Source organism: Hemicordylus capensis, chromosome 2 (assembly GCF_027244095.1).
Source record: "Hemicordylus capensis ecotype Gifberg chromosome 2, rHemCap1.1.pri, whole genome shotgun sequence".
NCBI lineage: Eukaryota > Metazoa > Chordata > Lepidosauria > Squamata > Cordylidae > Hemicordylus > Hemicordylus capensis.
Genome location: NC_069658.1, coordinates 267,003,286 through 267,030,801, shown reverse-complemented (window position 1 = coordinate 267,030,801; position 27,516 = coordinate 267,003,286). Strand labels below are relative to the sequence as shown.

Below are 27,516 nucleotides of genomic sequence, written 5' to 3'. Positions count from 1 at the left end.
GTTAATTAAGTTCTGAGGTGGAGGTTTTCTGCAGGGAGATGAAGTATACGTGAGGTCTGAATTTGTCTCAGAATATATGAGGAAGTATGGGTTTTGGAGCGTGAGCACACTTGGAAATTATATATATTAGATTACCTTTCTATCCCAACCAGGGCCGGCTACAGGTCTCAGAGGGCCCTTCAAATGAGTGTCATGGGGCAATCCTCTGTCCGGGGAGCATTACCTTTGTGAGTAGGAAATTAAAGGGTTGGGAGCAAGGCAGGGGTGGAGCTATAATTGAGCGCACAGGTTCCAAGAGGTTCCTGCCTCCAGATCCGCCTCACTTGCCTCCCCCACCCCACTGGCTAGCCACTCCTGGGGCTGTTGCATGGGTGTGTTGCCACATCTGAAGGACTGCATGGACCTCCCCTGCTTTCCTAATGGCCCGGAGCGTCTCTCTGCCTAGCAAACCTCTGGGGCATGTGCCTATGATCCCACCCTTCCTTCAAGTAGTTCAGGGTGGCATATGTAGCTGTCCCCTCTTTAGCTTCACAGCAATGCAGCTGGGGATGATAGGAGTTGTAGTCTTAACAGTAGCCGGAGAGCCTCCGGTTGGCCACTCCTGCTTTAGCCACGACCCTGGTTACAGGCGGAGTCTAGCAGGAACTTGCGTTGACAAGCTTGTCAGGACACAGTTTTACTTGGCAGACTGATCTGTGAAAATGCCTACTCTTGGCAGGCCGGTTCCTTTGGGGAATGGCGAGCTCTTTGACTCTCACACTCACTTCTGAGGTCAGTGGTGCAGCTAGTTTTCCTAATTAGGTGTGCAGCAGATCTGTTTCTCTGCCCAGAAATGGGTTAAATAATCTCCAGCAGGCAGGAGGAAAAGTCCACTGCCCCCGGGAGTGAGGCTACTGAGGGACAGTCTCCGCATTCCAGCTCCAGCTCTATGATGTCACCCACAGCATCTCAAGAATGCATCGCAGGAGCGGGTGCTGGATTATATCTGAAAATGGAGAGACCAAGGTGGTAGCTGAGGCGCACACAGCCCTGAAGCCACAAATAGAAGAGCAGCGGGGTGGGCGGGGTGGGGGGGAGCAGCAGGCACTGCCCCCTTCACTCCCAGACCTGCCCACCCAGTGCATTCAAACTCTGCACTCTCACAGACCCCGGTTTCTGACTGGATCAAATAGCTAGAGGCAAGAGATACCTAATGCCACTGAAATGCCAGGCAGAAGTTCCAGGGCAGAGGCCAGCCCCAAAGTTGCTTCTGGGACAGAGGCTGGATTTACAAGGGGAAGTCCTCTATTAGAGCCAACACAGAGCCCAATGCAGTCTCGTTTGCCTTGCTTCACGTGTCCCATGGTGTGCGCCTGGGTTTTGAGCTTACAAAGCAAATACGCTTTGCTGGAAGCTCCTCTGCATGCATGCATGGAAGGTAGTGTTACAAACTTTGACTGCAGCTATTCCTGGAGATGTGTTTGTTCCAATATTTATTTTTCACCGTAGCAAGCCATTAAATTATCTAGAATGGCTTTCGGTAGTCACCCGGACCCAGATGCCAATTCCTGGAGATAAGAAGTCAACCCAGGAAGCTGAGCAACCCTAAGAGGGTGGCCACTTCATAGTTGTGCATTCTTCACTTCCCTGAGCAGTAGGGTTACCAACATTTCATTGCCAGAAAGAGGGATACAAGTCTGGGGGGCTGGTTGGCTGGGAGGTGTATGCAGTGGTAATCAAGAGCCTGAGTGTCACTGACGTATATGTAATTGAATTATATGCTATTGCATGATGCCAACATTGTTATTATTTAGAACCAGCAAGGTGTCGTGGTTAGAGTGCTGGACTAAGACTGGGGAGACCCGAGTTCAAAAATCCCCATTCAGCCACGATACTTGCTGGCTTGGTGACTCTGGGCCAGTCACTTCTCTCTCAGCCTAACCTACTTCACAGGGTTGTTGTGAGGAGAAACTGAAGTATGTAGTACATCACTCTGGGCTCCTTGGAGGAAGAGCGGGATATTACAAAATGTAAAACAAAAACAAATAAACAAACAAACATATTCAAGTGTACCACTTTTCAACCAAAAAGTTCTACAAAGAAGAAGGTGCTCACCCCACCACCAAAATGAGGGACAAATACTGTCCCTATATGGACCAACACTTCATCCCTGAAATGAGGGATGTCCCATGTAATGAGGGACAATTGGCAACCCTACTGAACAGTGAAAAGTTCCAGGGGGAGCTCCTGGGATCTGTTTTCTTTGGATGAGAGACCAACCTGTCTTTGTAATATTTGCTTTCTCTACAAATATGCAAACAGAGAGTAAGGAGGCAGGGCCAAGGCAAGATTACTTCTACAGGATTGCCCAGTTAGCCACTTTGGAAGCCCCATAGCCTAAAACTCCAGTTTCAGCCAAAGAGCTGAAATGAACCTGAACCCAGAAACTGGTGCAGAGAAGGTTTTTTCAGCAAAACAGAACTTCCAGACACAAAAGGTGGTACCAATTCAAATTATGTGGTTCAGTAATCAGGCACTTGGCTTCCAATTGTGTGACTGTTTTAGTTTCCCGGCCTGGTTTATTCTAGGTTTGATGTGGGTTACGGACATTAGCACAATTGTGTGAACCCACACCAAGGCGGTTTATGGCCTGAGATCAATCTGAGAGTCCCACCTTGGCATGGGTTCACATAATCATACTGATGCCAATAACCCACATTAAACCGAGATTTGAGTGATTCTGTGAACTGGGTTTCTGCTGTATGTATTTTATTTGTAAAAATATTGTTTAAAAATAAAAAAGTTTAAAAAATAATCAGTATTCCTCTCAAATTCTCAGTATAACCATAGTTATAAATTGTGGGGGTTCACTCAACTTCAGGGTACCTTTGCTACCACCAACTCTCACACCACCCCTGCCCCCAGTTTGTACAGTAACATGGGGGTCTCTCTTCAGGTGTGGGGGGAAAAATAAAGCGTTCTTGAGCAAACTAAATAATAAGATTTTATTGTTTAATCAAGTTCTCAAAGCATGGTGGTTACAAGTTCTAGAGCAGGGCTGCTCAACTTTGGCCCTCCTGCAGATGTTGGCCTACAACTCCCATAATCTCTGGCTATTGGCCACTGTGGCTGGGGATTATGGGAGCTGTAGTCCAAAAACAGCTGGTGGGGGCCTAAGTTGAGCAAGCCTGTTCTAGAGGTACATAAGCATAGCGGTTTCAAAGTGTTGTCATAGCTGTTGTTAACAGTCTTCCTCCGCTCTGGGGTTCAGGTGCCTTGCTTGATTACAGATAGACCTGTGAAAGTCAGAAACAAGGGATTTCCGATGTCAGGAATCCCTATCCCCAGCGCCAGGAGGCAGCCAAATGCGGAGCAAGTGCCCTGGATGCTCTAGTGGTGGTGGTGGCCATTTAAGGGCACAACCAGCACTGGCGTGGGGTAGCTGGGTAGCACAGCGATTTTCGGAATCAGAGGGGGACAGAAGCGCACCTAGGTAATTTCAAGGTCTAGACCTGATGGTATTATGGGGCCCAGCCCCCCTTGTTACGGGGCCCATGGCAAACTTGAGGTGCTTCTTCTCTTAATAAATCTTTGTATATGCTCAGAGGCTCTCTCATCCTAGATATTTGTTCATACTTTCCCTCTTACTATGCATCCAAGCTGGAGAAAATGTTATCAACTTCACCTGACTAACTCACCCCTCCCAACAGTAATGTGCATGACTTCAAAGTTCCTTTTGGCAAGAGAAAATTTCATTCATTCATTCATTCATTCATTTGATTTCTATACCACCCTTCCAAAAAAGGTTCAGGGTGGTTTACACAGAGAAATAACAAATAAATAAGATGGCTCCCTGTCCCCAAAGAGCTCACAATCTAAAAAGAAACATGAGACACACACCAGCAACAGTCACTGGAGGTACTGTGCTGGGGGTGGATAGGGTCAGTTACTCTCCCCCTGCTAAATAAAGAGAATCACCACATTAAAAAGGTGCCTCTTTGCCAAGTTAACAGACTGTTGCCAACTGTTAGAAAGTTAACAGTTAAAAAACTGTTGTTACAAGACATTGAAGATTATTACATCTCTCTCACAGAAAACCAGTCAGCTTTAAAAACACAATAAAATTCACAAGTCCTGCCTCATTCATGGCTCAAGGCTATTGTTGGGTTAAGGAGGTGATAAACTTTTGACAAATAAAACAATTAGCATCTTTAAGATGCACAGAGGGAGCTACTCTGCAAATAACTTGCAGGCAAATGGCTCTTGTGTGTGGTTTAAAAGATTTGTGCTTCTAGAATGCCACTAGGGTGGAGGGGCAGAAAGCCCATAGATCTACTGGAATGACCCGTGAGCTTCTCCAGACTCAGAAGCCCTGAACAGGTCCTGGCTTTCCAGTGGAGAACAGGTTCACCTTGCCTCCACCTAAGCCCCACTTTTCTCTTCATCTCCCCATTCAGAACCTTTCTTGCTCCAAGCCTCTGGCTCACCTCCTCCCCTCTTCACCATCTGACTAAATGTCATTGAACTAACCCATGTGCGTAGGAAGCCAGCAGCGGAGTGGGTGCAACCCATTGCTGCCAGCCCCTAGGTGCCATAGCCACACCCCCTGCATCTAAAGCTAGATGCATGGGACATGGCCATATGCGGAAACAGGGCCATGCTGCAACCCCATTTGCAAGGCGCTTCAGCCAGCACTGGGTTTCCAGACTGGCTGGGAGCACCTTTCCTTGCCTCGAAAGGCAGAGAGATGCTGTAGTGATCAGTCACTGACCAGCCCCTCCTCTCTCACAAAGAGTAACTGGAAGTGAATCCTGTCCTGACTGACAGGCTGGTGAACTCCAGGGCTCAGCCAATCAGCACACCAGGTGGGTGGGACCTAGACAGCAGTTGGGAGAAAGATAAGAGTTTCTTAGTTAGAAAGGAGCAGATTGGGGGTGAGGGCAGATGTTTGGGCATGGAGGATGGCTGCCGAAGGAACTGCAGATTCTTGAGAGACAGGATTGCAGGAAGCTTGATTCTCATCAGATGGTGGGTGAGTTTTAAAAAGAAAGGGGGATTTAGCCTAAGGAACAGTTTGCTGGTCAGATATTGCGTTAGAAACGTATATTGTTTTTGTGTGCTTTGTACATCCCTGATACTCGGGGTGTAGCTATAATTGAGCAAAAGGGTTCAAAGAACATGGGCCCCCAGCTCCTGAGGGCCCTCCAGCTAAGCTTTTAAAGGTGCTTTTGTATTTTCCTACATGCCTGTCCTTTGCAACTGGGTAACCACAATTTTTTAAGCGTGCCGCCCCAACATCATCTGGGGTGCTTTTTGAAGTATTCTTGTAACCTGCTGAGTATTCCTTTTGCCTAAAGTAAAGTTTTAGTTTGTTGTAACTAAAACTGAGAGAGCCTCAGACGGAAGCTGTCTAGTATTTTGAATAAAGTGTTTTTTGTTGTTTTTCTTTACATTTTACAAGATTCTCTGATTGGATTTTTAGCTCAGGAAAGGGGGCTTTTTCTCTGGTGCAAGACACTTCAGATGTTCAGCAATTCTACCAGTTTTCTCACCACGTGTAGGTTTGCACATGGAAGGTTTTTGTATACTTTTACAGTAGAAAAAGGAGAGTTTCCCTGGGATTCCACCCAAGCCCAGGTGGTGGAGGAATTTAAGCTCTGTCTATAAGTGGGTGGTGGCGGCGGCAGCCTTAGAACTACCAATATTAAAGGAAAGCTTTGGGAGAAGCCTTTGGTCAGAAAGCACAGAAGGGATGATCCAGCATTTTTCTTCCCCTAATGTGGGCTTGCTCTGAGACAAAGTCTTGTAATCCATTACAGATGCGTTCTCAGGCTGGGAACCCAGCACTGGCTGAAGCTTCTCACAAAAGGGGCTGTGCAGCTGTTTCCGTATGTGGCCACGCCCCCTGCATTGAATGTCAGATGCAGGGGGGGGGCATGGCTATGTTGGATGGGGTGGCTCCACAAGGAGTGGCGGCCAGGTTCTTTGGACCTGTCCGCAGAGGCACTCTTACCTCTGGACCCACCAGCTGCTGCGCCCGCCACTGCCAGTACCATGAGGGAGGCTGAGGGCTGCTCGGCTCACCCCCGCAACCCCTGGCTGTGCACATGGCAGCAGCAAAAATGGAAAGGAGCAGCACGGCGGGGCAGCGGCGGGTGTAGGCAGTAGTGGGGCAAAAATGGCAAGCAGCGCAACACTCCAGGATGGAGGCCCCCCCAGGACAGAGGTTTTATTTTTAAAAAAAATTAAGGGGGGCCTTGTGGTGAGGGGGGGACGGGGGGGGACTTGCGGCAGTGGGGCGCCCTCTGAAGCCCTTCAGGTCTGGGTGCCAAATTATCTAGGTTTTATTTATTTATTTATTTATCTGCATTTTATATCCCGCTCTTCCTCCAAGGAGCCCAGAGCGGTGTACTACATACAGTGGTCCCTCGACTTACGAACTACTCGACATAAGTATTTTTCGAGTTACAAACGGCAGTTTTAGATCCGGTTTTAGATGCGGTTTTTTCGACTTACAAATTTTTAGATGGGGTTTCCTCGACTTACGAATTTTACATGCGGTTTCCTTGACTTGCCTGCCTGTTTACTGCCTGTTTATTCTTGAAAAGAAATGTCCCTGTGCAGTTTGCAAGCCTTACTGGGGGTCTGGGTCTTTTTTCTAGGCTCCGGAACGCATTAATCCGTTCCCAATGCATTCCTATGGGAAACCGCTTTTCAACTTACGAACTTTTCGACTTACAAATGTGCATTCGGAACGGATTAATTTCATAAGTAGAGGGACCACTGTACTTAGGTTTCTCCTCACAACAACCTTGTGAAGTAGGTTAGGCTGAGAGAGAAGTGCCTGGCCCAGAGTCACCCAGCTAATATCATGGCTGAATGGGGATTTGAACTTGGGTCTCCCCGGTCCCAGTCCAGCACTCTAACCACTACACCACGCCGGCCCCTGCCTGTCTGCACAATGGTGGCTCCGCCCCTGAACTAACCAACTGATTCCTCCAACTGAACTGCCACCTCTCTCACTAAGTGCCTGCCTGCCACGCCTGCATTCCAAGCAGGGTCTCCTTGTCTCTCCTGCAGGGACCTCACTACTGCTGCTGCCAATTAACCTCCTCCAACACAACAAATAACCTTAACAAAGAATACTTTTAAAAATGTAAGATGCAGACCTCACATCTGTATAGCCATGTTATGGCATTACATCTTGTAAGCAATAGAGTTTGATACTATTTTGCATGAGGTGTTTCTAAACTGGTTCAAAATGTCTGAACAATCTACTGAACCACTTTTTGAAGTGTGAGCTTGAACTGAACCAGAACATAAACTGAAGCCAAATTGTTAATTGTTTGACTCCCTGGTTTCAGCTAACTTCAGGAAGTAACACTTCTCTCTCTCTCCCTTTGTCTCTTCCAAAATTATCAACTGGTATTTCTCACCCATACACACACACCAGCCGGCTCCCTTCAGTAGGAAGGGTTTTCACCTTCTCCAGGCCTTAATAGGTATCTGGTTCAAAAAGGCAGAGAGGTTGGCCCAACTGTCAAAAGCCTCTCCATTAGCTTCCATCAACTGACAATCCTGAACTATTAACCAGTGATCTGCCTAACAAAGGAATGGTTGACCCCTTGCAGCGTTACTAATTACACATGAAGAGTGTATACTACAAATGATGGTTTTTGCCAGCAACATACTCCCAAAGAGTGGCCTAGTAAGGACTGGTACTTTGTAGTGATGGTATTTTATGGCTCCATGGTGCATTGATATAGAAAAGGGGTTTCTATGCACCCATCAAGGGACTCTCTCAACGCGCAATTGTGCTGACTCTTGTCCCTGTGCTAGTGCAATCCTGAAGGCATTGCCTGGTTTCTGAACCCACCTTTTTTTCTGAGCAACCAAATGGAAAAAAGAGATCTTTTTAGAATGTGAGCCCTTTGGGGACAGGGAGCCATCTTATTTGTTTTATTTCTCTTTGTAAACCACCCTGAGCCATTTTTGGAAGGGTGGTATAGAAATCGAATTAATAATAATAATAATAATAATAATAATAATAATAATAATAAATAATCTCAAGATCCCTTTATCCAGCCTGTCCTGTTTCGGCCACTCAACGAGCAAGGCCTGGGAAGGGCAGAGACGGAGGCCTGCAGCTTCATACAGGTAAGCCCCTTAACCTTGAGGATGGAGGAGGGCATGCCGTGCTTTGAGGCCAGGCGGTCCAGTGCTGATGTAGTTGTATCCCTTGGGGAATGAGGAGGAAGCGGGGCGGAGAGGGAGGGAGCCAGGCTTGCTAGCAGGCCACTTGCCAGCATGCAGCAGAAGCACATATGCGCTGGGGTTGTAAGGGGACACCAGGTCTCCTAAAGATAGGACCTGACAGCTGCAGTTTGGGCCAAGCATGGGGGAGGGGCCACTCCCTTCTGCAGCACACAGAGCTCTGCCTGCTGTGTGCCAGCCTGGGTCTCTGCTTCAGCAGCATGTGACAGCGGGCTCAGGAACCTGCTCTGGGGATGCGAGGGGGGCTGGAGCAGGGAAGCTGTGTCAGGGCTTGGCGTGCAAGGAGTTAAAGGTAAAAATGGCCTTGCAGCATCACAACAAAGGTGCATCTAGCCCAGCCCTTTGGTTCCAGATACGGCTGAACAGAAGGATGCTGGGTAGGGAAACGGCCACCGGTGGTGGTGCAGCTCGATACCTCGGTGCTCGATGAGGATGTCCTGCCCCTGTTCTTTGCCCGAAGCACGTGGTATTCAGAGGTATGCTGTCAGGGATGTGCTACACTGAGGTTCCATCAAAGCCCTGTTCAGACTGGGCATCAGTCTGAAGCCTGCCCTGCCTGGGACAGGAAGCACACGGAGCGTGGGTGTGTGGCATCAAAGTATGCTGTGCAGAGCCAAAGAGATAGGTGCTGGCTGGGGAAATGGCCACCCGTAGTGAAGTCCTGAAAAGTGCAGCGCCATTTTGTTTAGAGTGAACAATAAATGCATACTGGAAAACGAAGGCAATAGTATTGCCATAATGTAAGTAAGCTCCTGGCACAGTAGCAGGAACAGCCAGAAACGGTCATTACCTGAATGATAATCTTTGCAAGGTTTTATTCCATCATATAATAGGAACATAGGAAGCTGCCTTCTACTCCATGGCATAGGGAGACTCCCGGCAGCCTGGAAACAAAGTTGTTTGGGGGGCTGCCCATGTGCCCCAGCGCTGAAGCCACACCCCCTATTTTCCAGCCCCACCCCACTGTGCTTCCCCCTCTATTTACCTGTGGCAGCAGCTGGCAGGCAGGCTTCTCCCCGGCCGACACGCGGGCCTCCCCATTCCCTGGCCAGTGCGCCAGCTTCTTTCAAGCCTGCGTGCGGGCCTTCCCATTGAGTAGGGAGAGCGTTGCGTGCCATGATGTCACTGCACGTCATGACACTCTCCCTACTCAATGGGGAGGCCTGCATGCAGGTGTAAGAGAAGCCGGCACACTGGCTGGGGAGGAGGGAAGGGGCACACGCCTGCTGGGGACAGGGGGAGAAGCCCGCCCACTGCTGCTGCACGGGTAAATGGGAAATGGTGGTGTGTGGTGCATGGGGGTGGGGCGGCAGGCCCTCCGGGCCCAGGGACATTTGCAGCCCCTCGTCCAATGGACGCTATGCCTTTGCTTCTACTGAGTCAGACCCTTGGTCCATCTAGCTCAGTATTGTCTACACAGATTGGCAGCAACCTCTCCAAGGTTGCAGGCATGAGGCTCTCTTAGTCCTATCTTGGAGATGCCAAGGAGGGAACTTGGAACCTTCTGCATGCAAGTAGGCAGGTGCTTTTCTCAGAGCGGCCCCATCCCCTGAGGGGAATATCTTCCAGTGCTCACATGTGGTCTCCCATTCAAATGCAAACCAGGGCAAACCCTGTTTAGCAAAGGGGACAATTCATGTTCGCTCCCACAAGACCAGTTCTCCTCCCTAATCTGGAGCTGAGAGCTGGTGCAGCACAGTAGCTAAGAGACTAAGGCTGCAATCCTGTGCAGTTACCTGGGAGGAAGTTTCGTTGAACACAGTGGGATGTACTTCTCAGTTCTTCCCAGAAGTAAACTACCTGTGCTAGCTGAGCAAAGGAACACCTTGTAACGTGGCGATTCTCTTATATTTGGCAACGGGAGAGCAGTGTTCCCTCTAACAGGGATTCCCAGAAGTTGTTGACTAAAATAGTTTCCCATAATCTCCAAGCAAAAGCTATTGCAGCTGAGGATTCTGGGAGTTGTAGTCAACATCTGGGAGTCCCTGTTGGAGGGAACACTGGGGGAGAGCAACTGGCCATATCCAGCTCCAGCACAGCATCCCTCCAGTGGCTGTTCCTGGTGACTCCCTTATGTTTCTTTTAGACTGTGAGCCTTTTGGGGCCAGGGGACCATTTTATTTATATATTTTTCTTTGTAAACTGCTTTGTGTACTTTGGTTGCAGAGCAGTATATAAATATTCTTAGTAGTAGTAGTAGTAGTAGTAGTAGTAGTAAACATACATAGGATTGTACTGCAGACGAGGAAGCCGCCTCTGGTATAAACTCACCATGCAAGAGAGGAGGGAGGCCAGCGGCGGCCTGGCATCTGCCGCCGCCGCAGCCCCCTAGCCCCGCCCCCTGCATCTGGCATCAGACATTGAGCAGATGTGTTCAAAGAACCTGGGCCAATGCCTCTCAGGGGCCGCCCCTCATGGACCCTCCCAACGAGGCTGCGTGGCCTCGTTTGGGAGTTGAATTGGCCAGCCCCGCATTTGCAGCACGGCCAGAGAGACTCTCCCTGCCTTTTAAAGGCAGGGAGAGCCACTCCTGGCTGCACTGCAAACACAGCGCTGGCCGATGGAACTCTCAAACGGGACTGCACAGCCCCCTTTGGGAGCTAAATCACGCCCCCCACATCTGACATCAGACGCGGGGGCATGTCGGGGCCATGAGGCGCGGCCCCTGAGAGGCAACGGCCCAGGTTCTTTGAACCCGTCTGCTTAATGGTGGCTCCACCCCTGTCACCATGTAGCTTTAGTTCAGGGGTGGCCAGCCTGAGCTTTCCAGCTGTTGTTGGACTACAATGTCCATAACCCTCAGCTACAGTAAACTGCGGCTGCGGGTGATGGGAACTGTAGTGCCACAATAGCTGGAGAACCTCAACTCAGGCTACCCCACCTTAGTTGAGATAGCATGCAGTTGGGCCCTGTGTACTTGCTTTTTCTACTTTAAATAGTAGCCACAGGGGGTGGCAATTAGGACAGAGTGGATGGCAGGGTGCTCTCCTCTCCTTATGCTGCCATCTGAATTGTGATCAAGTTCCCCTGCGCCTGCTATTTAAAGTAGGAAATGAAAGCATGCAGGCCAAACTACACATTTAACACAGCATGTAGTGTGATCTGAAGGTAAGCCATTCCCATTCAGCCTTAGCCCTCCCATTTGCAATAGGGAAATAATAATACTTTACTTACCAGAATCATAAGAGTCACTTACCTTACAGGGTTGTCGGAAGGCTTACAAGATAATGAACTACACTGAACACTCAAAAGCGCTATTAACAAGATAGGTATCATTTCAGAACACTGAAATCTGTAGTTGAGGGCAAAGTGAAAAGGCAATTTTTAAAATACTTTTTGAAAGGTATTGATGATAAAATAAATAATAGCAAATACCATAATGTTTGTATATAAGCCTATGTTGTGGCTACTTCTGGAATTCTGTGTACATTTGTCAAAAAGGATATTATAGACATGGAACAAGTATAGACAAGGATATCCAAACTGATCAGTGAGGAGGAGTACCTTCCAAGGAAAGGCTAGTGCTTGTCTGCTAATTTATATGTTTAAATAGTTGGGGTCTATCTGACTAAAGGCAGCCTACAAAACAGATGTGTAGATGGATAATTTGGAACTTTTTAGTTTAGACTAAAAAACAAACAAAAAGGTCAGTGAAAGAGGAAACACAAGTTAAAACCATTATAAAAGCATATATTTTCTCTCTGTGTAAAATTGTGAATGGTGTAGAGAGTGGACAGAAAGCCATCTTTTTCATGTCTCACAGTACTGGAATTCTGAGGCACCTCAAAATAAGTGATTGGCAGTGGATTTAGGACAGAGAAAATACAGTACTCACAAAGCATAATTCTCGTACAAAATCTGCTGCACAAAATGTAGCAATGGCCACAAGTTAGATGGCTTTTTAAAAGGTCTAACAAACGTATGAGAACATAAGAACAACCTTGCTGGATCAGGCCCAACTAGTCCAGCATCCTGTTTCACATAGTGACCCACCAGATGTTGCTGGAAGCCACAGGCAGGAGTTGAGGGCATTCCCTCTCTCCTGCTGCTCCTCCCCTGCAACTGGCACTCAGAGGCATCCTGCCTTTGAGGGTGGAGGTAGCCTATAGCCCTCCGACTAGTAGCCATTGATAGACCTCTCCTCCAGGAAGTTATCCAAACCCTTCTTAAAGCCATCCTGGTTGTTGGCTGTCACCACATCTTGTGGCAGAGAATTCCACAAGTTGATTATGCGTTGTTTGAAAAATTACTTCCATTTGCTGGTCCTAAATTTCCTGGCAATCAATTTCATGGGGATAGCCCCTGGTTGTAGTGTTATGTGAGAGGGAGAAGAATTTCTCTCTGTCCACTTTCTCCACACCATGCATGATTTTATAGATCTCTATCATGTCTCCCCGCAGTCGTCTTTTTTTTCTAACCTAAATAGCCCCAAGTGTTGTAGCCTTGCCTTATAAGAAAGGTGCTCTAGGCCCCTGATCATCTTGGTTGCCCTCTTCTGCACCTTTTTCAGTTCTACAATGTCCTTTTTGAGATGTGGTGACCAGAATTGTACACAGTATGATGGAGCTGCCTATCAATGGGCATTAGCCAAGTGGAAAGGGTGAAAGACTGTGTGCCTCTGAATACCAGACGATGGAGAAAACAAACAGAGGAGGGCTATTGCCTTCATGCCTGCCTGTAAGCTTCCCAGAAACATCCAGCTGACCCCTGTTGAAAACAGGATGCTGATCAAGACAGACCTTTGATCCAATCCAGGAGGCCTCTTTGTATGTTCTTATGCTTCTGGGAAGCAGCCTCCTTCTGGAAACCATCCACTTTGAAGCTTTCAGTTTTGTTTTATTGTAATTTGAAGGATAAAGGCATACACCACCCTGCTGTGCCAGTGTCACTGACATTGCTTTGGAGATTAATCATCTTATAGGGGCACTTGCATAGGCTATTAGATGCCCTGGGTTCTCATAATGAACAAGATGACCATGCTCTCAGAGAAGGGGCTTTTAAAAACAACAACAGAGGACTTTTTGTGTTGGGGTTTGGTTTTTTTTTTTGGTTTGAATGTTATAGGCAGATAGTCACTTCTCTCTCAGCCTAACCTACTTCACAGGGTTGTTGTGAGGAGAAACTCATTCATTTTTATTTATTTATTTATTACATTTTGTATCCCACTCTTCCTCCAAGGAGCCCAGAGCAGTGTACTGTATACTTAGGTTTCTCCTCACAACAACCCTGTGAAGTAGGTTAGGCTGAGAGAGAAGTGACTGGCCCAGAGTCACTCAGCAAGTATCATGGCTGAATGGGGATTTGAACTCGGGTCTCCCCGGTCCTATTCCAGCATTCTAACCACTATACCACGCTGGCTCTTAAGTATGTAGTACACCGCGATGGCGACTTGGAGGAAGAGCAGGATATTAAAAAATGATTTAAAAAAAAGATATGGTAGCCAACTCTGAATTAAGCTATTCCTGGAGATTCTCCCCCATCCCTCCACCATCACCACCACCACAATATCAGGCCATGAAATTCTTCAGAATTATTTTCCTATAGTGCCTGGAGATTGATTCTGATTCCTGGAGGCTCTAGGCCAGTTCCGGAGAATTGGTGACCCTCTTTCCTGCAGAGGATCTAGTACAGAGGATTCTGCCACAATAAATCTGTGTAGGTGTGTATTTGGGTATTAAGACGTCATTTTCAAGAAGATGAATTGGGAAGCAATTTGAACATGCAAAAGTGCTGTCTAAATGCTAAATTGTGGGCCCACCTTTGATTGTGATCCATTTGATGGGCACTAGAGAAATAATGAGCAACATCTGGACTAATTCTGATCCTGCATTAGAATGTTTTATGCATGCAGCTATTCTTGAGGATCTCCCCATCCCTCTGCTGTCTTTGATGCCCCTGGAAAATACATCCCTGAAACCTGCCTGGGAAACTCTCGGGGGCATACAGCAGGGACAGCCAAGGGAAGAGGGGCACATGAAATGTTATAACACAAGGGCATTGTTAGTCTGGATGCTTCTCAGTGACTTCTCAGTGGTGGCACCACAGTGTTGGTTCACTCTTCCTAGAGAAATACAACTTGTTCTCTCTTTGCCTGTTTTCAGCAGTGGTCAACAATATTTTTATTTCACAGGACTTTTAAACATCATTTTAGTCATTCAGATTGGGATGTTTTCATGTAGCTGTTTTTACAATGTTGAACTGTATGATTGCTTTTAATTTGTTGTTTTAAGATGTTACTCTGTGTTACTATTTTCCTTGGCCTTGCATCTGTAGGAAAGGCAGGATACACATCTTTAAACACACACACGCAGAACCTACTGTATTGGACTAACCAACACTACTTTGGGAATTAGAGCAATCTTCGTCTATGCCTCCAGCCATATGAGTAGGCCACCAGAGGATGGTCTGAAGGTACATTAATAATAATAATAATAATAATAATAATTATTATTATTATTATTATTATTATTATTATTATTTATTAATTAATTTACACAGTCAGACAGGTGTTATTGACTGGTTTGTTTTATCCAGACATCAAGTCCTTCTCAAGGACCTAGGATGGCTGAATTTTATTGTCAATGTTGTTGCTGTTGTTATAGATATCGTCGCAGAATATAGGCTGTTCCCAGTAAAGCTGCTTTTTGTAATTGGCTGATGGTGATTTCTGTGGCCCCTATGGTGTTAAGGTGCTCTTCAAGGTCTTTTGGAACTGCACCCAGGGCGCCAATGACCACTGGGACTATTTTGGTCTTTTTCTGCCACAGCCTTTCAATTTCAATTTGCAGATCTTTGTATTTGGTGATTTTTTCTATTTCTTTTTCTTCTATTCTGCTATCCCCTGGTATTGCTATGTCGATTATTTTAACTTGTTTTTCTTTCTTCTCGACTACAGTTATATCTGGTGTATTGTGTGGCAGATGTTTGTCTGTATATTATTATTATTTTTACAGTTATTATTATTATTACATTATTACATTATTATTATTATTACAGTTGTCCCTTACCAACCACAGGTTTGCCAATTGCGGATTTGAGTATCCATGACTGGCAAACTGCCACCCCCTTCACCAACCATGACTTGAGTATTCATGGTTGGTGCCATTTTCTAAAAAAAAAGTTTTTTGGCCAATTTTGGGGGTCACAGAGTCAATCTGAGGATCAGGGGGTCATTTACAGGGATCAGGGGTAATTCCAGGGGGGTCAGGGTGATTTGGGGGGTTCAGGGCTGATTTGGGGGAGTTTAGGGGTCATTTCCAGGGTCACGGGGTCATTTAAAGGGGTCAGGGTACCTTTTCTGGAGGTCATGGGGATTTTTTTTACCTTTTTTGTGGATTTTAGGGACTTTGCCACTCACGATTCCCCTACCCCTGTCTATAATGTAATCCTATGCTTCACCAACCACGAGGGTTTCCAGGGTCAGAACCCTCATGGTTGACAAGGGACAACTGTACATAGCGAAACAATTGGTTGGAGGGGGAGGTTCCCTGTCCCCAGCATGACTTGTCCCCTTAGCTAAGCAGGGGCCACCCAGGTTGCTTATGAATGGGAGACTAGAAGTGTGAGCACTGTAAGATATTCCTCTGAGAGGATGGAGCCGCTCTGGGAAGAGCAGAAGGTTCCAAGTTCCCTCCCTGAAATCTCCAAGGTAGAGCTGAGAGGGATTCCTGGCTACAACCATGGAGAAGCCGCTGCCAGTCTGTGAAGTCAATACTGAGCTAGATGGACCAGTGGTCAGACTCAGTATATGGCAGCTCCCTATGTTCCTATGTTCCTACTCCCAATCTAAAAACAACACAAATGTGCATGTGCACATTACACTTTCAACAGCCACTGGACAGAGACCATGCTGGCTTGAATAGGGACAGTTGCTCTCCCCCTGCTAAATATAAGAAAGCCTCATTCTTGATAAGGATGCCTCCTTTTTCAGTTAGTAGGGGATAGTGATGTGGAAACCTTGCTGAAGCTAAGCAGGTCTGGACCTAAGAACATAAGAACAGCCCTGCTATCCAGTCCAGCATCCTGCTTCACACAGTGGCCCACCAGATGGCTCTGAGAAGCCCACAGGCAAGAGGTGAGGGCATGCCCTCTCTCTTGCTGTTGCTCCCTTGCAACTGGTATTGAGAGGCATCGTGCCTCTGAGGCTGGCCTATAGCCACCAGACTAGTAGCCATTGATAGACCTGTCTTCCATGAATTTGTCTAAGCCCCCTTTAAAGCCATCCAAGCTAGTGGCCATCACCACATCCCGTGGCAGAGAATTCCCTGGGTTGATTATGCATGGTAAGAAAAAAGTGCTTCCTTTTGTTGGTCCTAGATTTCCTGACCTTCAGTTTCATGGAATGACCCCTGGTTCTAGTGTTGTGAGAGAGGGAGAAAAATTTCTCTCTTTCCACTCTCTCTACTCCATGCATAATTTTATAGATCTCTATCATGTCTCCCCACAGTCATCTTTTTTCTAAACTAAAAAGTCCCAGGTGTTGTAGCCTTGCCTCATAAGGAAGGTGCTCCAGGCCCCTGATCATCTTGGTTGCCCTCTTCTGCACCTTTTCCAGTTCTACAATATCCTTAAGATTGGTGACCAGAACTGTATGCAGTACTCCAAATGAGGCTGCACCATAGATTTGTAGAAGGGCATTATAATATTAGCATTTTTATTTCCAAAACCCTTTGTGATGATCCCTAGCATGGAATTTGTGCCTGGTTTGTGCTTGGATGGGAGACCACTTGGGAACCCCCATATTCACTGCCTTGAGTTCCATCATGGAAGAAAGATGAGATATAAGTGTTGGGGGGGATTTAATAAAGGTTTGCAGACTGCACAGTGTCCTGCTGATCCTGTGCCGATTCTGTGCTCCTCCAAAGCCTGTTGACGCTGCTAGCAAACATGGAGAGACTCTGTCACTCCTAAGAATTACGTCATCGCTGTAGGTACAGTTTCCCCATCGTTCCTAATGGGAGAAGTGTTCCTACAGTGAGAATGCAATCCTTAGCCGTAACGGAGCCTCTTTGTGCTCTCTAGTAGCATCAACAGATTTTGGAGGAACGTGGCACCAATGCATGCACCCCACTCTTGGGTCAGTGGGGAGCTGCACAGAATATAAGCTTTTTCATTTTCCTTTTCCATTTTTAGACTGTAGAAAGGGTTTGTTTGTTTTTAACTCAGTCATTCCACAGGGCCTAGTTTTTCTGGTGTTCCATCAACAGCAAAAAATTTTTTTTTAAAAAAAATTGCTTATCTATAGGGTAGTAATGATACATCAACTATGTATTGTTTATAATAATGTATGCATGACTGTGATCATCCCAGCCTTGCCCTCCCAGCTTTGAGAAGCCCGAGTCTTCAAAGAGAACCCCTCTCAGGCCCGTGCCCTGCCTTACAGAAGACTTCCTGGTTGCCACTCTGGCTTCCACTGGACACACCGGTTGTGAGAGAAATCTCTGAGGACTGGGGCTGGGCTAGGGAAGAGGCCCCAGCCTGGCAGGAAGCAGGTTTTGTGCCTAGAGTGATGGAGGTCAGGAAGCCCTCGTGTGTGGGGCCCTCACGTGTCCACTCAGCGGGACGGTTTGTCCAGGACGGCTGGTCCCGTTTACTCTGTAAACAGGATCAAAGGGGCCTGTGTTTGGCAAGTGGGAGGAGAAGGCAGAGAAGCAAAACATGTCCTTCCCCCCCCGCCCTCTGCCACGCAGCCATGTTGAGAGAGAGAGAGAAACAGAGTCCAGGGGCAAGAAAGTGGGGAGGAGAGTGGAAAATACAGCCCCACCAACAATAGAGCTGAGATCCAAAAGGTAGCGAGAGGTCTGGGGCTGCTGTTCCTCCAAACAGGTTCCTATTAGGGATGTGCAAAAAATTTCGGGCACAGAACGATCTGTGCCCGAAATGAACAATTTCGGGTGATTCGGGGCCGAAACGAATCACCCCCGATGCCCCCCGAATTTTTTCGGGCACGAGCCGAATCACCCGAATTTCAGGCACAAAAAATTCGGGTGATTCGGTTCATGGTTGATTTTTGGCGATTTTTTAAAGTTTTAGTGACTTTGGGGCAGTTCGGGGGCATAGCATGGGATTTGGGCAAAAGGAGTGGGGTGGGGTGGTAGTGCCTAATGGGTGCAGGCTACCACCCCAATTTCAGGGGGATTGGGCAAAGGGCTGATTTTTGGTAAATTTCTGAAAATTTCATGTCTTTGGGGCAGATTGGGGCATATTGGGGCAGAAAGTGGGGGCTGGGGCAGAATAGTGGGGTGGGGTGGTAGTGCCTCATGGGTGCAGGCTACCACCCCAATTTCAGGGGGTTTGGACAAAGGGGTGATTTTTTGAGAATTTTTGAAGTTTTGGTGACTTTGGGGCAGTTTGGGGGCAGAAAGTGGATCTGCCTCAAAATAGTGGGGTGGGGTGGTAGTGCCTCATGGGTGGAGGCCACCACACCAATTTCAGGGGGATTGGGCAGAGGGCTGATTTTTTGAGAATTTTTGAAGTTTGGGTGTCTTTGGGGCAGATTGGGGGCAGAAAGTGGATCTGCCCCAAAGGAGTGGGGTGGGCTGGTAGATAGTGCCTGATGGCTGGAGGCTACCACCCATCCCCAATTTAAGAGTGATTGGGCAGAGGGGTGAATTATGGTGAATTTATTTGTATGAGGTTTGTCTTCATAAGGTGAAGTGTGCTAAATTGATTACTTCCTCATATTATTCATAGTAAAGGAAAGTGTGAAAAAGTGAAAGTGGGGTCATGAGAGTTGTTTAATTGAAAAAAATCTCATTTGCTATGATAGAATGAGAATTCACACCTCAGAAGTTTTTTCTGAGGTGTGAATTCTCATTCTATCATAGCAAATGAGATTTTTTTCAATTAAACAACTCTCATGACCCCACTTTCACTTTTTCACACTTTCCTTTACTATGAATAATACGAGGAAGTAATCAATTTAGCACACTTCACCTTATGAAGACAAACCTCATACAAATAAATTCACCATAATTCACCCCTCTACCCAATCACTCTTAAATTGGGGATGGGTGGTAGCCTCCAGCCATCAGGCACTATCTACCAGCCCACCCCACTCCTTTGGGGCAGATCCACTTTCTGCCCCCAATCTGCCCCAAAGACACCCAAACTTCAAAAATTCTCAAAAAATCAGCCCTCCGCCCAATCCCCCTGAAATTGGTGTGGTGGCCTCCACCCATGAGGCACTACCACCCCACCCCACTATTTTGGGGCAGATCCACTTTCTGCCCCCAAACTGCCCCAAAGTCACCAAAACTTCAAAAATTCTCAAAAAATCACCCCTTTGTCCAAACCCCCTGAAATTGGGGTGGTAGCCTGCACCCATGAGGCACTACCACCCCACCCCACTATTCTGCCCCAGCCCCCACTTTCTGCCCCAATATGCCCCAATCTGCCCCAAAGACATGAAATTTTCAGAAATTTACCAAAAATCAGCCCTTTGCCCAATCCCCCTGAAATTGGGGTGGTAGCCTGCACCCATTAGGCACTACCACCCCACCCCACTCCTTTTGCCCAAATCCCATGCTATGCCTCCGAACTGCCCCAAAGTCACTAAAACTTTAAAAATTCACAAAAAATCAGGACTTTGCCCAATCCCCCTGAAATTGGGGTGGTAGACTCTACCCATTGGGCACTACCACCCCACCCCAAAATTTTGCCCCTGGGCCCCTTTTTACCCCCCCAAATCGATTCAGATTCGGATTCGGATTCGGATTAAATCCGAATCCGAACCGAATCAAGGGTGATTCGGGTGACCCAGATTCGGGCACAAAACAGAACGGGGGTGATTCGGCTTGGGTCCGAGCCGAATCACCCAAAAATCCGAATTGCACACCCCTAGTTCCTATGCCTTTAACAGCTGGAGGATTGGCAGGGCAGGCTCTGAGTGGGCAGCAGGTGCCTCAGCAATGTGAGCCCTGAGGGGTCCTGCAGGGAGGGCTTATTGGTCATGGTGGGTAGGGGGAAGTCGAGAGGTCGGCAACCTTTCAGAAGTGGTGTACCAAGCCTTCATTCATTCACTCACTCAATTTGACATTTTGCATGAATGGGTTTGGCTCTCTCCATCAGCCAATGGTCTCCTCCCAGAGGCCCCTGCTTCATCACAAGGGCCTGTGGGAAGAGGACCCATTGGACAATGGGGACCAGGGAGAAGGCAATGCTGGTCTTCCTCGGCACTCCCCCATCCGCAAATGGGATGTCCTCCAGAGGGGATATTCTCATTCACAGATGGGGAAGGTTTCGGTCTTCTCCCAGCACTCTTCATATGAGAGTCTCAGGGGTCCGTCACGGGTCCTTTGATAGCTCTGGGCAACAAGATCAGAGCCCAGTCTAGCCAACTCCTGGAGCTTACCCTGATAATGAGAGCCAGCGTGGTATAGTGGTTAGAGTGCTGGACTAGGACCGGGGAGACCCGAGTTCAAATCCCCATTCAGCCATAAAACTAGCTGGGTGACTCTGGGCCAGTCACTTCTCTCTCAGCCTAGCCTACTTCACAGGGTTGTTGTGAAAGAGAAACTTAAGTATGTAGTACACCGCTCTGGGCTCCTTGAAGGAAGAACGGGATATAAATGTAATAATAATAATAATCAGCACAAATTCATAGGAACATAGGAAGCTGCCTTATACTGATTCAGACTACGCTGGTCCATCTAGCTTAGTAGTGTTTACACTGACTGGCAGCAGATCTCCAAGGTTACATACAGGCAGGAGTCTCTCCCAGCGCACCTGGAGATGCCAGGGAGTGAACCCGGAACCTTCGCTATGCACGCGTGCAGATGCTCTTTCACTGAGCTCCATCTCCTAAGGGGAAATATCTTACAGCTCTCACATGTAATCTCCCATCCAGCTGTAAACCCAGGCAGACCCTGCTTAGCAAAGGGGACAATTCATGCTCACTACCATAAGACCAGCTCTCCTCCACCGTTCAGTAGGTGGAGCTTTCCCTATCATACCTACATGCTGGATAGTTACGTATAGTTACAGAAGCACTGCTATTAACAAATACAAATAAAAATATTGGTGAGACTTAAGGTCTGTGAACTGAGGCTCAGTGCCCTGTATGCCGCTGACACCGTATATCGGGCAAAGATCCAAGAGCAGACAAGAACCTCAGTATCTCTTCTTCTGAACCAGGGGATTTCTATGTCTCAGTGAGTGATGAAGTATAAGCCCTTCTTCTTGGATATGGTCTCGCACCCCAACATCATGGAGGGATTCATCAAGAGGCATGAAACAGTTGTCTCCTTTTGCCCTCCTGTCCTGACTCTGGACTCTTTCCCCGTTCCACTGCTGCAGAATGCGAGAATGGCCTGTTCCAGGATCCCAGTCCCTCTTTGGGTCTTTTATTATCTGGGTCGTCACCCCGCTCTTTGTCTTGGCTGAGCCCCATGCTTCATCTGTGGCTGGGAGCCAGTGAAAGACACAAGAGATAAAGTGGTATCTTTATTGTTGGACTGTGGGGGAAGATGTGTGGAGGTGGGAGGAGGATTATAATTTTGCTACTGATGCTCCCCTGCAAATCCCATGAGTAACAGCCACCTAATGGTGCAACGGGGAAATGACTTGATTAGCAAGCCAGAGGTTGCCAGTTTGAATCCTCACTGGTGTGTTTCCCAGACTATGGGAAACTCCTATATCGGGCAGCAGTGATATAGGAAGATGCTGAAAGGCATCATCTCATACTCAGCGGGAGATGGCAGTGGTAAACCCCTCTTGTATTCTACCAAAGACAACCACAGGGCTCTGTGGTCACCAGGAGTCAACACGGACTCGAGGGCACACTTTACCTTTACATTAGCAACATTCTGCAAACACTGGTTTGGAAGCTCGTTTGCCAAGGTAACATGTCGCTTCAGTCCTAGATTCCTTTCCATTCTCCTTGATGAAGGGTTGTGTGTGACTTGAAATCTTGCATATTCCCACAACAAGGGAATTTAGCTGCTCTTATCCTTGAGCATTTCCAGACAGCAGGCTCTGTCACAGGTTTACTGCGAGGCATTACTGTGAGTTCAAGTTTGCCCAAAAAACCAATGAAAAAAGTGGATTTTTTTTTTAAACCCTGGACATAAACTGGGCTACGCTCTAATGTGCAATGAAAAACCCGAATCGTGCCTGGAGTGCTCCCTGATAGTTCTTAGGAACTTCGATAAATGTGGCCAATATGTGAATGCATGTCCTCCATTCCGGAGGAGAAGCGAGCTAAAAGCTCCATCTGAAATGCTCCTGGTGATAGTTCTCTATACCAGCCTACAGGTAGGTAGCAGTTTTAATCCACAGAGAAAAAGACCCAGGAGGAAATCCTATACCAGAAGGCACTTCCAGATGGGGTAGTTTAGTTTTGGATTATCATTGTGTTGCACACCTCACTCTTTATGGAGGGTTCACACAACATTGTCATCCATCTATTTTCCACCTGTATTTTCCCAGCATCACATTTATTAACACAGGAAACCTAGATTTTTTGAAAATAGCAGTGCAACTATTTCACACATGTGGGCTGTTGTTAGCACTACTGTTCTGTCTTTTTAAAGAGGTGCATGCCCAGATCCAATAGACCGCAAGAGAAACAGGTGCTGGCGGTGGGGTGGGGAAAGGTTAAACATCTGTGTTCCAAAAACATGCTGTATCTACTGCAGAAATGTGGCGATTTCCCATGGGACTGCAAGTGGGAAAGTAACAACAGGGTGATGCTTCAAGGAGCCTGTCTGCAAAAGCCCAGAGTAAGTGAGATTCTGGTGGCAGCTGGGACAGGACTTGGAATTCTCTGGTTCCAAGTCATTCTGCTCATACAGTCACCACTCCTTAGGCTCCCCTTCCCCTCCTCAACAGGTGGGGTAGCTGTGCTAGCTCTAAGGGCAGCATTGCCCTCTAGTGGCAAGGCCCTAAATGAGGCACAGAATTTGAGGGAGGGAGTACATATTACGGACAATTCTTAGAAACACCATAGCTGCATTCACATGAACACAACAAGGAGTGTTGGTTGCTTCTGTAGGGGTTATTTCGGAAGATGTGCCTTAATTTTGCACTGTTCAGACTCCTTTGTGCCTAAGGCAAAAACAATCTAAACAGTACCCTCTTCCATTATTTATTATTATTATTATTATTATTATTATTATTATTATTACATTTATAGACCGCCACATCCAAAGGCTCTGGGCGGTGCACAAGTTTGAAAAGACATTTAAAAAACACACACACCATTGCTTAAAACAATATAAAAACAATTTAAAACCATTTAAAACCAATTAAAATACTTTAAAAGAACTTAAAGACCTCGGAAGGCCAGGCCAAACAAGTAAGTTTGTAGGGCTCTCTTAAAGGCCAACAGCGAGCCTAAATTGCAGATATCTGCCGGGAGCGTATTCCATAGGCCAGGTGCACCTACCGGTGGTAACTGGAGACAGACCTCTCCAGATGACCTCAACGTGTGATGGGGATCATACAGAATTATGTTTTACATCCAGTCCTGTCATATCTATCTCAGCATTGTCCTTGGATCTGCTTGTGCAAGTAACCATATCCTTGCTGAGGTGGATGGAAACTCACTGAGAAGGGGAAGAGCAGGCCAGACCCCACCCTGGCCTGGAACCATTCACATTAAAAAAAAAGATCCAGGCCTGTTCCTCATCTTAAAGGAAGGAGCTGCAGGGGTGGGAGTGTAGCTGAGGGGTGCATGCTTTGCATCAGAAAGCCCCAAATTCAATCCCTGCCATTTCCAGGGAGGGCTGGGAATGAGCCACCAGCTGTCAGTCAGTGTAGAGCAGGGATTCTCAACGTGTGGGTCCCCAGATGTAATTGGACTTCAACTCCCATAATTCCCAGCCAAAGGCCACTGGGGCTGGGGATTATGGGAGTTGAAGTCCAATAACATCTGGGGACCCACACGTTGAGAAACCCTGGTGTAGAGGATCCTGCTCTGGGTAGGAGAGCTGGTCTTGTGGTGGCAAGCATGACTTTTCCCCTTAGCTAAGCAGGGTCCATCCTGGTTGCATATGGATGGGAGACGATGTGTGAGCACTGCAAGATATTCCCCTCAGGGGATGAAGCCGCTCTGGGAAGAGCAGAAGGTTTCAAGTTCCCTCCCTGGCTTCTCCAAGATAGGGCTGAGAGAGACTCCTGCCTGCAACCTTGGAGAAGCCGCTGCCAGTCTGTGAAGACAATACTGAGCTAGATAGACCAAAGGTCTGACTCAGTATATGGCAGCTTCCTATGTTTCTATGGTAGAGGGACTAATAGTCCAGTTCAGTATAAGACAGCATCAAATGTATACTTCTGCACCTTCCTCACATTAAACCTTTCTACAGTAAACCTTTCTTAGGCATGTGTGTGTGTGTGTTTTTTTTTTTTAAATTTGACATCATGCACAGCCTCCCATCTCCATAATGTGGTGTTCCATGGTTGCTATGGACTCTTAAGGCAGCCCCTGCCCGCTGACACTGCTCTGAACTAGCCGTAGTGCAAGCAGCACTACAGCCGGTTCCCCCATGCGTGACCCTTGGGACGGGCAGCACTAATACACAATGGCTCATTCAGAGCAACGTCGACTTGGGGCTGCTTAGGAGTCTGCAGCGCATCATCAAGCAATGTATTTAATTAGGTCTTGTGTTTAAAAAACCCCAAAAATTGAGATGTTTGCAGGGAGTTACAAATTCAAACTCTCCCACCAGTAGTCTAAAGTCTACATCCTAGGAGAACTGGTCTTGTGGTAGCAAGCATGAATTTAAGCAGGGTCCACCCTGGTCTGAATTTGAATGGGAGACTACATGTGAGCACTGCAAGATATTCCCCTTAGGGGATGGGGCCGCTCTGGGAAGAGCATCCGCATGCTTGCATGCAGAAGGTTCCAAGTTCCCTCCCTGACAGCATCTCCAAGATAGGGGTGAGAGAGACTCCTGCCTGTAACCTTGGAGAAGCCGCTGCCAGTCTGTGTAGACAATACTGAGCTAGATGGTCTCGGTATATGACAGCTTCCTATGCTCCTAACCTGGGAACAGTTTTACTGTCACTTAATTTGCTCTTTGTCTAGACCAGACCTTGTAAAGGAACTATCTGAAGATGACCCATGTTGATATTGAATGATCTGCCTCTGGATCCTCTTGCAAACCTGTGGATGCCCTACTAGCAGTGTCAGATCCTCCCCAGATACGGTGTGTATATATTTAAAAGTTCTGAGGCACTGAGATTGTAGTGGCTGTGGCCCACATGATGAGGAAAATATCTCAGAGTAAAGATAAAGGTAAAAGTAAAGTGTGCTGTTGAGTTGGTGTTGACTCCTGGAGACCACAGAGCTCTGTGGCTGTCTTTGGTAGAATACAGGAGGGGTTTACCATTGCCATCACCCACACTTGCTAGTCAAGTCATTTCCCTGCTGCACCATTAGGTGGCTTAAAGTGTGCTGTCGAGTTGGTGTCAACTCTTGGAGACCACAGAGCCCTGTGGTTGTCTTTGGTAGAATACAGAGGGGTTTACCATTGCCATCACCCACACAGTATGAAACATACCAGTGGGGATTCGAATCAGCAGCCTCTGGTTTGCTAGTCAAATCATTTCTCTGCTGCACCATTAGGAGGCTTAAAGTGTGCTGTCGAGTCAGTGTCAACTCCTGGTGACCACAGAGCCCTGTGGTTGTCTTTGGTGGAATACAGGAGAGGTTTACCATTGCCATCTCCTGCCCAGTATGAGATGATACCTTTCAGCATCTTCCTATATCGCTGCTGCCTGAAATAGGTGTTTCCCATAGTCTGGGAAACATACCAGCGGGGATTCAAACCGGCAACCTCTGGCTTGCTAGTCAAGTCGTTTCCCTGCTGCACCATTAGGCGGATCTATTTCAGAGTAGCCCCAATGAAATTAAAAAGGACAAGTTAGGTATTTATTTAACTTTATTTGCTACATGGATATCCCGCTGTTCTTCCAAGGAACCCTGAGATGTACATAAACCAAGGTTCTTGCACTGGTTCGGTGTCAAATTGGTTTGGGCAAGGTCTGAACCAGTCAGCATAGTATTGCTGACCACGCAAATGCCACCCGTGCATGCGGGTTCTTAGGGGCAGCACCCTTGCAGCAGGAAGCTGCATGCGGCAGCAGAGAGCAAATAAGAACCTGCTCTCCTCTTTTTAAAAGATCCCACTTGCTGCTCCCCTCCCCGCGGTGCTGAACCGGTGCACAAACCTTGGTTTGTGCAATCCCTAGCTCAGAGCAGTGTACATGGTTATGTTTATCCTCACAACATCCTTGTAAGCTGAAGTGACTCACCCAGTGAGTTTCATGGCTGACTGGGGATTTGAAGTCGGGTTTCCTGGTCCTAGTCCAACACTCCAACTACTGCACAAAAATTAGGTGTGGGGATGGGGGAGAACAGTAGGAGGCAACATGGCTGCATCTTCTCTCAGGGCTTCAGAGCTTTGAAAGGTATCAAAACCATAGAGCCCACCATGCAGATGGGATGCAGCCATGTTGTGGATAGGGATGCTCAGCCAAGCCCTTTAAATTGGCTGGATGCCTCTTTTGATGCAAATAGGGATGTGGATGTATCTTCATCGGAGGCTACCAGTAGCTGTGTGTGGCTAGGTTCCTCCTTCTACAGTAGGATTGGCGGACTTGGCAATCTGTAATGACAGTGTTGCCCCCAACTGCCTTATAACATCAACATCCTGACTGTAGGATACAACACGATAGCTCTGTTGCATGTTTTGGGGCTCATACCTGGGCTGCATATTTTTCCTTGCCTCTGAGGCCATTCTTACCTTGAGCCTCCTGTATTGCAACACTGAGCCACCTAATGGCGCAATGGGGAAGCAACTTGCCTAGGGAGCAAGAGGCTATCTGTTCGAATCCCCGCTGGTATGTTTCCCAGACTAGGGGAAACACTTACATCGGGCAGCAGCGATATAGGAAGGTGCTGAAAGGCGTCATCTCATACTGCACAGGAGAAGGCAATGGTAAACCCCTCCTGTATTCTACCAAGAAAACCACATAGCTCTGTGGGCGCCAGGAGTCAACACCGACTTGAGGTCACAATCTCTCCATTGCAATACCACCCTGATTACCTTGTTTGTGTGCCTGTGATACCCCCAGACCCACACTCTACTAAACAATTCCCGTTCTACTCCCTCCCCACCTCCCAAACTTGGCCACCTGCCCCATGTGTCCGAGCTGCTATATTTAGCCTTGTTCCTGCACGCGCCTCAAATATTCTGTGTTGTTTTGTTTCTCTTTTGCCTGTGCTGCTGCCGCCAAGGGGTCAAGAAGTCAACAGTGGAC

General features: G+C 47.4%; 1 long non-coding RNA gene across 1 annotated transcript; it reads left to right on the top strand.

Moving 5' to 3' along the window:
• The first annotated feature begins 7,004 nt into the window (after nucleotides 1–7,004).
• Nucleotides 7,005–25,500, top strand: LOC128345050 (uncharacterized). The gene is made up of 3 exons (XR_008316236.1): nucleotides 7,005–7,135; nucleotides 8,065–8,136; nucleotides 25,280–25,500. It is a non-coding gene; the product is annotated as an uncharacterized LOC128345050 (long non-coding RNA).
• Nucleotides 25,501–27,516: the final 2,016 nt, after the last annotated feature.